This window comes from Labrus mixtus, unplaced genomic scaffold, assembly GCF_963584025.1.
Source record: "Labrus mixtus unplaced genomic scaffold, fLabMix1.1 SCAFFOLD_52, whole genome shotgun sequence".
In the NCBI taxonomy this organism is placed as follows: Eukaryota; Metazoa; Chordata; class Actinopteri; order Labriformes; family Labridae; genus Labrus; species Labrus mixtus.
The window spans coordinates 172,501-182,500 of record NW_026870139.1 but is presented as its reverse complement, the minus strand read 5'-3'; the positions used below and the strand labels follow the sequence as shown (position 1 = coordinate 182,500).

Genomic DNA, 10,000 nt, shown 5'->3' with positions numbered 1-10,000 from the left:
CGTTCCGCACTCTGGTACAGTCCAGGATGAAACCTGATACCACGCACTGAGTACTTCCTGGAAAAACCGTGGCAAGTGTTTAAATGAATCCGGGTTATTGATCTGGTAAAGGTTGTCCTCGTTGTAGAGTCCAAAACTGCACAGATATTGTTTGAAGTGGTTTTTCCAAACTACGTTCCGGTTCTGGTCCATAAATTTGCCTATCAATTTGACTCTTAGTGCTACTTTTTTTGTAAGTAAATCAATCAAAGCTAGCCCCCCCTGATCTTTAGCCCCTATTATTGTTTTGTGAGCTATACTCGCTGCTTTGTTTTTCCAAATAAAGTCCCTAATGGTCTTTGAAATCACCTTAAAGGCCCAGTCCGGAAGCGTACAAGTACTCAGCGCATGATTCACTTTGGACAACACGAGAGCATTTGTTACGGCTACCCTTCCTCTCAACAATAGACCCCTCGCTTTCCACAAATTCAATGTTTTTTTAATTTTACCCACCACCTCTTTCCATGTTACATCATCACATTCATTCTCATTTTTCCCCATATTCACTCCCAACACTTTTCTTCTCTCACACACCGTTTTAAATCCCCACTTATTAACTAGATTGGATTCCTTACCTAGTAACATAATTTCTGACTTATTTTCATTTACTTTTGCCCCAGATGCTCTTTCATAAGTTTGTACATGTTTTAATATCAATTCTATATCCTCCTCTCCTTTTACCATTATATTCACGTCATCTGCATACTGTATTATTTTTACGTTTTCCTTACCTATACCTTTTATGTTTACGTCTTCCGATATCAGTGCTGCCAGCGGCTCTGCTACCAAGCTGTACAACAGCGCTGACATCGGACATCCTTGTCTCACTGACCTTGATATTTTAAAAGAATCAGTTAGTTCCCCGTTACATTTTATCTTGCTTTCCGCTCCTGTATACAACATATTTATCCATTCTCTCATTCTCTCCCCGAATCCAAACTTCTCTAACACCTTCCCCATGAACCCGTGATCTACTCTGTCAAAAGCTTTATTTAAATCAATCCCTAGCCATATTCCCCCCTCCCCTTCCATATCCCTGACCGTCTGTTTTATTGAAATGATTGAGTCTGCTATGTCTCTGTTTGGTATACTGTATGATTGTGTTTGTTCTATGATTGTTCCTATTACCTCCCTGATTCTATTGGCTATTGTTTTCGCTATGATTTTGTAGTCTGTGTTGAGTAGGCTGATTGGTCTGTAGTTGTCCAGATTTTTATTGTCCCCCTTGTTTTTGTAAAAAATAGTAACCACCCCTTCCCCTAAACTTTTTGGTATATGTTTCACTTTTTCCATATATTTACTCAATTTGTTCACCAAGGGCACCAGCTGCTCTTTGAAAGCTTGGTAGAATTCCGCAGTTAGGCCATCGCTCCCAGGACTTTTGTTTTTGTTTAACCCCTCTAAAGCACTTCTGATTTCTCCCTCTGTAAACTCACAATCACACCACATTTTATCGTCCTCGCTTAGTTTTTTCTTTAAGGCACCCAAAGCTCTGTTCACACTCACGCTATCACACTCCTGTCTCGAAAACAGGCTTTCATAATAGCCCTTTACTATTTCTAAAATTCCCTTTTTATCTGTCACACTTTTACCTGCTTCATTTAATAATTCGTTTATTTCTGTTCTTTTTTGTTTTTGTTTTTCCAGACCTAAAAAAAAGGCTGTACTCCTCTCCCCCTCATACATATATTGTATTTTACTCCTAATGGCTGCACCCCTACTCTTTTTAAGTTCAATCACTCCCAACTGTTCTTTTAAATGTATGTATTTTTCGACATCTACATTATCTACACTGTCAAGCGATGCTATTTCCTCACTTAGTTGTTTTCTCAAATTCTCTTCCTTTCTATTTTCTCTCCACTTTTTCTCTTTACTATAATTGATACACTTTTTTTTAATTCTGACTTTTACACTATCCCACCACACATTCATATCTTCACTCTCATTCCACTCATATCCCACATCATTCAACAATCTTTCCATACTTTTCACAAACATTCCATCATCCAGCAAGCTTGCATTAAAGCACCATATCCCTCCTTTACGTACATTCGTTTCTTTTCTAAACGTGATTTCTATTCCAGCGTGATCGCTCCACATATTAGTTTTATATTCAACTTCTTTAATCCACCTCACTACCTCGCATGTCACCAAAGCATAATCTATTCTAGATTGTTTTAATCTATTCAGTACAATTTGTCTCCTGGAGAACACCCTCTCCCATGGATGTAGCAATCTCCAAATATCAATGCATTGTTTCGTTATCATTATATCTTTAAGTGTCCCCCTGCTCACATCCCCCTTAAACACATTATTTTTTGACACATCGGTGGGTGTCATCGCCACATTAAAGTCACCGATTATTATACAATTCCTTTCCCACCATTTGCTTATTGCAATGAAGAATGTTTTCCTTTCTTTTTCTCCATTCGGTGCATATATATTTATGATTCTTATATTTTTCGTTTCATACACACAGTCTATTACTATTATTCTTCCTTCTTTGTCTCCATAAACCAAATTTACCCCTGTTACCCGACCCGTTTTGACTAAAACCGCCACTCCTCTCGCCCTCGACGTGCCATTGGAGCAGAAAATATGGCCCACAAAGTCTTTTTTTATGTCTTCCACCAGGGAATCATCCCACCTGGTCTCCTGCAGGCACAAAACGTCATTCTGCAAGGAAAGAATCGCATGTCTTTTTTCTTTGTTCCTTAGTCCATTCACGTTTATCGAAAATAAATTAAAGGCCATTATCATAAAAATAAAAACAAAAAAAACGGAATTACAGGGGTTATTGTCAGTCATTATTTGTCCTTACATTTCAATTTTTTCACCAACTTTTTTCGTTGTCCAAGACTTAGTCTTTTTTGCGCACTCGCCAGTTCACTCACATCCATTTCGCTGTCCGTTTCATTGGGACTGGTGCTTTTACCCGTATTATTTAGCGTGATTTTTCTCCCTCCCGCCTGTCCAACACCACTCTCAGGCATCTCCCTCCCCTCTGTGCTCATGCTTACCCCCGGGTCTTCTGCCACGTCCCTTCCGTCTCCTTTTTTCCCTCTCTCGCTCGTTTTTCGCTGCTTCTGCTGTCCTCCCTCTCCAGCCAGCTCCGGCGTCTCCAGCTCGCACTCTGACGCCCGTTCTCCTCCGCTCTGCTCCATTTCTCCGTCACTGTTCTCGTCTTCTCTGATCTCCTTCCTGCTTGCTCCGATCACCTCCTTCTCCTCCGCCTCCTCCTCGTACACCTCCTCCGCCTCGTCTTCATCCTCGTACACCTCCTCCACCTCGTTCTTGCTTTCCTCTCCGTTCTCACACTCACATTCATTTTCTCTTTTTTTACAGTTTGTGCATTTTGTGCTGTTCGCGCTGCACTCTCGCGCAAAGTGTCCCTGCACCCCACAGTTGTGGCACATAAATTCTGGACACTCTCTCAGGATGTGTCCCGGCTGGATGCACATCCTGCACACTTTTTGTTGTCTATCATGTATTACTCTAAAGTATTCGTTCCCCATCACAGTGTTAAACTTTGTGGAGTAAGGGAGTGACTGTACCTGGTCATTAAATCTGACCCGGACAAACCTCGTTCCGTCAGCTATCATTGTTCCAGGCCACATTCTGCGTTTTATTGGTGATGTCGGTTTCACTCCCCATCCCGTCAGCTTCCAAACTATTTCTTCATCTGTGATATACGCTGGCAGGTTTAAAAAAGACACCACCAGCTCATCATTATTTAGTTCTCTCGCCACGACTCTGGTCTCTCCGATTTTAAATCCATCCAGCAGCCTTTCCTTTCCTTTAATGTTGCTCACCGTCACCTCCAGTTTTTCAGGTCCCAGGGTTCTGCACGCCAGCAGGCCCCCACAGATCATTTTTATGTTGCTCATGACGTGATTTAGAGGAACTTTGTCTCCCACCATTTCAATGTTTAGTGTTAGTTTTCTCTCAAAAGACACTTTTGCTTCCTCTTTTTCTGCTCTCTCGCCACCTCTCCCATTCTCTGCATGCGGAGCAATCAGCCCGCCGCTCCTCTCTCTTCCTCTCTCTCCGTCATCCATTCCGTTCCCTGTTTCATTTGCCGTTTTCATCCGTCCTTTTTGTCCGTCGTTCTTCTCGTTGTCGTTTAATCCATTCCTTTGTTTCAGTGCCATGTTTGTTTGTTCACGTTGTTGTCCGTTCTCTTTTCCTTTTTCCATCTCTCCAGTCCGTGGTCCTGTCATCTTTGTGATCCGTCCGTGTGAGTTTGCTCGCGACATACGAGCAAACATTCACAAAAAACAAAAATTCTTCACAAAATTGTGGAAAAAAAACAGGAAAAAAAGGTGAAAAGAAAAACGATCCCCCTAACAGTCAGTGACTGCTGGGGGACATTCACTCACAATCTGAGGTATTTAAATAAATCCAAAGCGCATCCAAAAAACAAACAAATTAGTCCAGCTGTCCTGCTCAGTACTGACACGTCAGCTCTCCTTCAGCACCACACAAACTCTGACAGCAAAAGGGGCGTGTTCAGGGTGGTATGGCCTTAAGCCATTATTGTGTGCAGAAAGGGGCCTTTTAAAGATGTCATGACCTTGATTCTGGCTGAATTTTTGGACATGGGAATATGTCTCTATATGATAAAAAAAAACATATGATCAAAAAAATGAAAAAGCTTACAGCACCTGGTATTCCCAGGCAGTCTCCCATCCAAGTACTAACCAGGCCCGACCCTGCTTAGCTTCTGAGATCGGACGAGTTCAGGGTGGTATGGCCGTAAGCCATTATTGTGTGCAGAAAGGGGCCTTTTAAAGATGTCATGCCCTTGATTCTGGTTGAATTTTTGGACATGTGAATATGTCTCTATATGATAAAAAAAAATCATATGATCAAAAAAAATTAAAAAGCTTACAGCACCTGGTATTCCCAGGCGGTCTCCCATGCAAGTACTAACCAGGCCCGACCCTGCTTAGCTTCCGAGATCGGACGAGATCGGGCGTGTTCAGGGTGGTATGGCCGTAAGCCATTATTGTGTGCAGAAAGGGGCCTTTTAAAGATGTCATACCCTTGATTCTGGCTGAATTTTTGGACATGTGAATATGTCTCTATATGATAAAAAAAAACATATGATCAAAAAAATGAAAAAGCTTACAGCACCTGGTATTCCCAGGCGGTCTCCCATCCAAGTACTAACCAGGCCCGACCCTGCTTAGCATCCGAGATCTGACGAGATCGGGCGTGTTCAGGGTGGTATGGCCGTAAGCCATTATTGTGTGCAGAAAGGGGCCTTTTAAAGATGTCATGCCCTTGATTCTGGCTGAATTGTTGGACATGTGAATATGTCTCTATATGATAAGAAAATCATATGATCAAAAAAATGAAAAACCTTACAGCACCTGGTATTCCCAGGCGGTCTCCCATCCAAGTACTAACCAGGCTCGACCATGCTTAGCTTCCGAGATCGGATGAGATCAGGGTGGTATGGCCGTAAGCCATTATTGTGTGCAGAAAGGGGCCTTTTAAAGATGTCATGCCCTTGATTCTGGCTGAATTTTTGGACATGTGAATATGTCTCTCTATCATAAAAAAAAAACATATGATCAAAAAAATGAAAAAGCTTACAGCACCTGGTATTCACAGGCAGCCTCCCATCCAAGTACTAACCAGGCCCTACCCTACTTAGCTTCCGAGATCGGACGAGTTCAGGGTGGTATGGCCGTAAGCCATCATTGCGTGCAGAAAGGGGCCTTTTAAAGATGTCATGCCCTTGATTCTGGCTGAATTTTTGGACATGTGAATATGTCTCTATATGATAAAAATAAACATATGATCAAAAAAATGAAAAAGCTTACAGCACCTGGTATTCGCAGGCGGCCTCCCATCCAAGTACTAACCAGGCCCTACCCTACTTAGCTTCCGAGATTGGACGAGTTCAGGGTGGTATGGCCGTAAGCCATCATTGTGTGCAGAAAGGGGCATTTTAAAGATGTCATGCCCTTGATTCTGGTTTAATTTTTGGACATGTGAATATGTCTCTATATGACAAAAAAAAAAACATATGATCAAAAAAAATGAAAAAGCTTACAGCACCTGGTATTCCCAGGCGGTCTCCCATCCAAGTACTAACCAGGCCCTACCCTGCTTAGCTTCCGAGATCGGACGAGATCGGGCGTGTTCAGGGTGGTATGGCCGTAAGCCATTATTGTGTGCAGACAGGGGCCTTTTAAAGATGTCATGCCCTTGATTCTGGCTGAATTTTTGGACATGTGAATATGTCTCTATATGATAAAAAAAAACCATATGATCAAAAAAATGAAAAAGCTTACAGCACATGGTATTCCCAGGCGGTCTCCCATCCAAGTACTAACCAGGCCCGACCCTGCTTAGCTTCCGAGATCAGACAAGATCAGGCGTGTTCAGGGTGGTATGGCCGTAAGCTGTTATTGTGTGCAGAAATGGGCCTTTTAAAGATGTCATGCCCTTGATTCTGGTTGAATTTTTGGACATGTGAATATGTCTCTATATGATAAAAAAAAATCATATGATCAAAAAAAATTAAAAAGCTTACAGCACCTGGTATTCCCAGGCGGTCTCCCATCCAAGTACTAACCAGGGCCCGACACTGCTTAGCTTCCGAGATCTGACGAGTTCAGGGTTGTATGGCCGTAAGCCATTCCTGTATGTAGAAAGGGGCCTTTTAAAGATGTCATGCCCTTGATTCTGGCTGAATTTTTGGACATGTGAATATGTCTCTATATGATAAAAAAAAAACATATGATCAAAAAAATGAAAAAGCTTACAGCACCTGGTATTCCCAGGCGGTCTCCCATCCAAGTACTAACCAGGCCGACCCTGCTTAGCTTCCGAGATCAGACGAGTTCAGGGTGGTATGGCCGTAAGCCATTATTGTGTGCAGAAAGGGGCCTTTTAAAGATGTCATGCCCTTGATTCTGGCTGAATTTTTGGACATGTGAATATGTCTCTATATGATAAAAAAAAAACATATGATCAAAAAAATGAAAAAGCTTACAGCACCTGGTATTCCCAGGCGGTCTCCCATCCAAGTACTAACCAGGCCCGACCCTGCTTAGCTTCCGAGATCGGACGAGATCGGGCGTGTTCAGGGTGGTATGGCCGTAAGCCATTATTGTGTGCAGAAAGGGGCCTTTTAAAGATGTCATGCCCTTGATTCTGGCTGAATTTTTGGACATGTGAATATGTCTCTCTATGATAAAAAAAAAACATATGATCAAAAAAATGAAAGAGCTTAAAGCACCTGGTATTCCCAGGCGGTCTCCCATCCAAGTACTAATCAGGCCCGACCCTCCTTAACTTCCGAGATCGGACGAGTTCAGGGTGGTATGGCCGTAAGCCATTATTGTGTGCAGAAAGGGGCCTTTTAAAGATGTCATGCCCTTGATTCTGGCTGAATTTTTGGACATGTGAATATGTCTCTATATGATAAAAAAAAAACATATGATCAAAAAAATGAAAAAGCTTACAGCACCTGGTATTCCCAGGCGGTCTCCCATCCAAGTACTAACCAGGCCCGACCCTGCTTAGATTCCGAGATCGGACGAGATCGGGCGTGTTCAGGGTGGTATGGCCGTAAGCCATTATTGTGTGCAGAAAGGGGCCTTTTAAAGATTTCATGCCCTTGATTCTGGCTGAATTTTTGGACATGTGAATATGTCTCTATATGATAAAAAAAAAACATATGATCAAAAAAATGAAAAAGCTTACAGCACCTGGTATTCCCTGGCGGTCTCCCATCCAAGTACTAACCAGGCCCGACAATGCTTAGCTTCCGAGATCGGACGAGTTCAGGGTGGTATGGCCGTAAGCCATTATTGTGTGCAGAAAGGGGCCTTTTAAAGATGTCATGCCCTTGATTCTGGCTGAATTTTTGGACATGTGAATATGTCTCTATATGATAAAAACAAAACATATGATCAAAAAAATGAAAAACGTTACAGCACCTGGTAATCCCAGGTGGTCTCCCATCCAAGTACTAACCAGGCCCGACCCTGCTTAGCTTCCGAGATCTGACGAGTTCAGGGTGGTATGGCCGTAAGCCATTATTGTGTGCAGAAAGGGGCCTTTTAAAGATGTCATGCCCTTGATTCTGGCTGAATTTTTGGACATGTGAATATGTCTCTATATGATAAAAAAAAAACATATGATCAAAAAAATGAAAAAGCTTACAGCACCTGGTAATCCCAGGTGGTCTCCCATCCAAGTACTAACCAGGCCCTACCCTGCTTAGCTTCCGAGATATGACGAGATCGGGCGTGTTCAGGGTGGTATGGCTGTAAGCCATTATTGTGTGCAGAAAGGGGCCTTTTAAAGATGTCATGCCCTTGATTCTGACTGAATTTTTGGACATGTGAATATGTCTCTCTATCATAAAAAAAAAACATATGATCAAAAAAATGAAACAGCTTACAGCATCTGGTATTCCACAGGCAGTCTCCCATCCAAGTACTAACCAGGCGCGACCCTGCTTAGCTTCCGAGATCGGACGACATCGGGCGTGTTCAGGGTGGTATGGCCGTAAGCCATTATTGTGTGCAGAAAGGGGCCTTTTAAAGATGTCATGCCCTTGATTCTGGCTAAATTTTTGGACATGTGAATATGTCTCTATATGATAAAAAAAAACATATGATCAAAAAAATGAAAAAGCTTACAGCACCTGGTATTCGCAGGCGGCCTCCCATCCAAGTACTAACCAGGCCCTACCCTACTTAGCTTCCGAGATTGGACGAGTTCAGGGTGGTATGGCCGTAAGCCATCATTGTGTGCAGAAAGGGGCATTTTAAAGATGTCATGCCCTTGATTCTGGTTTAATTTTTGGACATGTGAATATGTCTCTATATGACAAAAAAAAAAACATATGATCAAAAAAAATGAAAAAGCTTACAGCACCTGGTATTCCCAGGCGGTCTCCCATCCAAGTACTAACCAGGCCCGACCCTGCTTAACTTCCGAGATCGGACGAGTTCAGGGTGGTATGGCCGTAAGCCATTATTGTGTGCAGAAAGGGGCCTTTTAAAGATGTAATGCCCTTGATTCTGGTTGAATTTTTGGACTTGTGAATATGTCTCTATATGATAAAAAAAAACATATGATCAAAAAAATGAAAAAGCTTACAGCACCTGGTATTCCCAGGCGGTCTCCCATCCAAGTACTAACCAGGCCTGACCCTGCTTAGCTTCCGAGATCTGACGAGATCGGGCTTGTTCAGGGTGGTATGGCCGTAAGCCATTATTGTGTGCAGAAAGGGGCCTTTTAAAGATGTCATGCCCTTGATTCTGGCTGAATTTTTGGACATGTGAATATGTCTCTATATGATAAAAAAAAAACATATGATCAAAAAAATGAAAAAGCTTACAGCACCTGGTAATCCCAGGTGGTCTCCCATCCAAGTACTAACCAGGCCCTACCCTGCTTAGCTTCCGAGATATGACGAGATCGGGCGTGTTCAGGGTGGTATGGCTGTAAGCCATTATTGTGTGCAGAAAGGGGCCTTTTAAAGATGTCATGCCCTTGATTCTGACTGAATTTTTGGACATGTGAATATGTCTCTCTATCATAAAAAAAAAACATATGATCAAAAAAATGAAACAGCTTACAGCATCTGGTATTCCACAGGCAGTCTCCCATCCAAGTACTAACCAGGCGCGACCCTGCTTAGCTTCCGAGATCGGACGACATCGGGCGTGTTCAGGGTGGTATGGCCGTAAGCCATTATTGTGTGCAGAAAGGGGCCTTTTAAAGATGTCATGCCCTTGATTCTGGCTGAATTTTTGGACATGTGAATATGTCTCTATATGATAAAAAAAAAACATATGATCAAAAAAATGAAAAAGCTTACAGCACCTGGTATTCACAGGCAGCCTCCCATCCAAGTACTAACCAGGCCCTACCCTACTTAGCTTCCGAGATCGGACGAGTTCAGGGTGGTATGGCCGTAAGCCATCAT

At 42.6% G+C, this 10,000-nt stretch overlaps 9 non-coding genes and 14 pseudogenes across 9 annotated transcripts; all 23 read right to left on the bottom strand.

Annotated features, from left to right (window-relative positions):
• Nucleotides 1-4,691: 4,691 nt before the first annotated feature.
• Nucleotides 4,692-4,800, bottom strand: LOC132963093 (5S ribosomal RNA; annotated as a pseudogene).
• A 123-nt stretch (nt 4,801-4,923) lies between these two features.
• On the bottom strand, nt 4,924-5,042 carry LOC132963161 (5S ribosomal RNA). The gene has a single exon (XR_009668723.1). It is a non-coding gene; the product is annotated as a 5S ribosomal RNA (ribosomal RNA).
• Nucleotides 5,043-5,163: 121 nt separating this feature from the next.
• On the bottom strand, nt 5,164-5,282 carry LOC132963445 (5S ribosomal RNA). Its single transcript, XR_009668780.1, has one exon. It is a non-coding gene; the product is annotated as a 5S ribosomal RNA (ribosomal RNA).
• A 120-nt stretch (nt 5,283-5,402) lies between these two features.
• Nucleotides 5,403-5,511, bottom strand: LOC132963237 (5S ribosomal RNA; annotated as a pseudogene).
• Nucleotides 5,512-5,633: 122 nt separating this feature from the next.
• Nucleotides 5,634-5,742, bottom strand: LOC132963159 (5S ribosomal RNA; annotated as a pseudogene).
• A 121-nt stretch (nt 5,743-5,863) lies between these two features.
• Nucleotides 5,864-5,972, bottom strand: LOC132963236 (5S ribosomal RNA; annotated as a pseudogene).
• A 124-nt stretch (nt 5,973-6,096) lies between these two features.
• LOC132962688 (5S ribosomal RNA) lies at nt 6,097-6,215 on the bottom strand. The gene has a single exon (XR_009668614.1). It is a non-coding gene; the product is annotated as a 5S ribosomal RNA (ribosomal RNA).
• A 122-nt stretch (nt 6,216-6,337) lies between these two features.
• Nucleotides 6,338-6,456, bottom strand: LOC132962525 (5S ribosomal RNA). The gene has a single exon (XR_009668473.1). It is a non-coding gene; the product is annotated as a 5S ribosomal RNA (ribosomal RNA).
• Nucleotides 6,457-6,579: 123 nt separating this feature from the next.
• LOC132963387 (5S ribosomal RNA) lies at nt 6,580-6,689 on the bottom strand (annotated as a pseudogene).
• A 122-nt stretch (nt 6,690-6,811) lies between these two features.
• On the bottom strand, nt 6,812-6,919 carry LOC132963206 (5S ribosomal RNA; annotated as a pseudogene).
• A 122-nt stretch (nt 6,920-7,041) lies between these two features.
• Nucleotides 7,042-7,160, bottom strand: LOC132963490 (5S ribosomal RNA). The gene has a single exon (XR_009668822.1). It is a non-coding gene; the product is annotated as a 5S ribosomal RNA (ribosomal RNA).
• A 122-nt stretch (nt 7,161-7,282) lies between these two features.
• On the bottom strand, nt 7,283-7,391 carry LOC132963170 (5S ribosomal RNA; annotated as a pseudogene).
• Nucleotides 7,392-7,513: 122 nt separating this feature from the next.
• On the bottom strand, nt 7,514-7,632 carry LOC132963494 (5S ribosomal RNA). The gene has a single exon (XR_009668826.1). It is a non-coding gene; the product is annotated as a 5S ribosomal RNA (ribosomal RNA).
• A 122-nt stretch (nt 7,633-7,754) lies between these two features.
• On the bottom strand, nt 7,755-7,863 carry LOC132963178 (5S ribosomal RNA; annotated as a pseudogene).
• A 122-nt stretch (nt 7,864-7,985) lies between these two features.
• On the bottom strand, nt 7,986-8,094 carry LOC132963354 (5S ribosomal RNA; annotated as a pseudogene).
• A 122-nt stretch (nt 8,095-8,216) lies between these two features.
• LOC132962543 (5S ribosomal RNA) lies at nt 8,217-8,335 on the bottom strand. Its single transcript, XR_009668492.1, has one exon. It is a non-coding gene; the product is annotated as a 5S ribosomal RNA (ribosomal RNA).
• A 122-nt stretch (nt 8,336-8,457) lies between these two features.
• On the bottom strand, nt 8,458-8,577 carry LOC132963074 (5S ribosomal RNA; annotated as a pseudogene).
• A 121-nt stretch (nt 8,578-8,698) lies between these two features.
• On the bottom strand, nt 8,699-8,807 carry LOC132963235 (5S ribosomal RNA; annotated as a pseudogene).
• Nucleotides 8,808-8,931: 124 nt separating this feature from the next.
• Nucleotides 8,932-9,040, bottom strand: LOC132962798 (5S ribosomal RNA; annotated as a pseudogene).
• A 121-nt stretch (nt 9,041-9,161) lies between these two features.
• Nucleotides 9,162-9,280, bottom strand: LOC132963722 (5S ribosomal RNA). The gene has a single exon (XR_009669042.1). It is a non-coding gene; the product is annotated as a 5S ribosomal RNA (ribosomal RNA).
• Nucleotides 9,281-9,402: 122 nt separating this feature from the next.
• LOC132962542 (5S ribosomal RNA) lies at nt 9,403-9,521 on the bottom strand. The gene has a single exon (XR_009668491.1). It is a non-coding gene; the product is annotated as a 5S ribosomal RNA (ribosomal RNA).
• Nucleotides 9,522-9,643: 122 nt separating this feature from the next.
• LOC132963073 (5S ribosomal RNA) lies at nt 9,644-9,763 on the bottom strand (annotated as a pseudogene).
• Nucleotides 9,764-9,885: 122 nt separating this feature from the next.
• On the bottom strand, nt 9,886-9,994 carry LOC132963158 (5S ribosomal RNA; annotated as a pseudogene).
• Between the last annotated feature and the right edge of the window lie 6 nt (nt 9,995-10,000).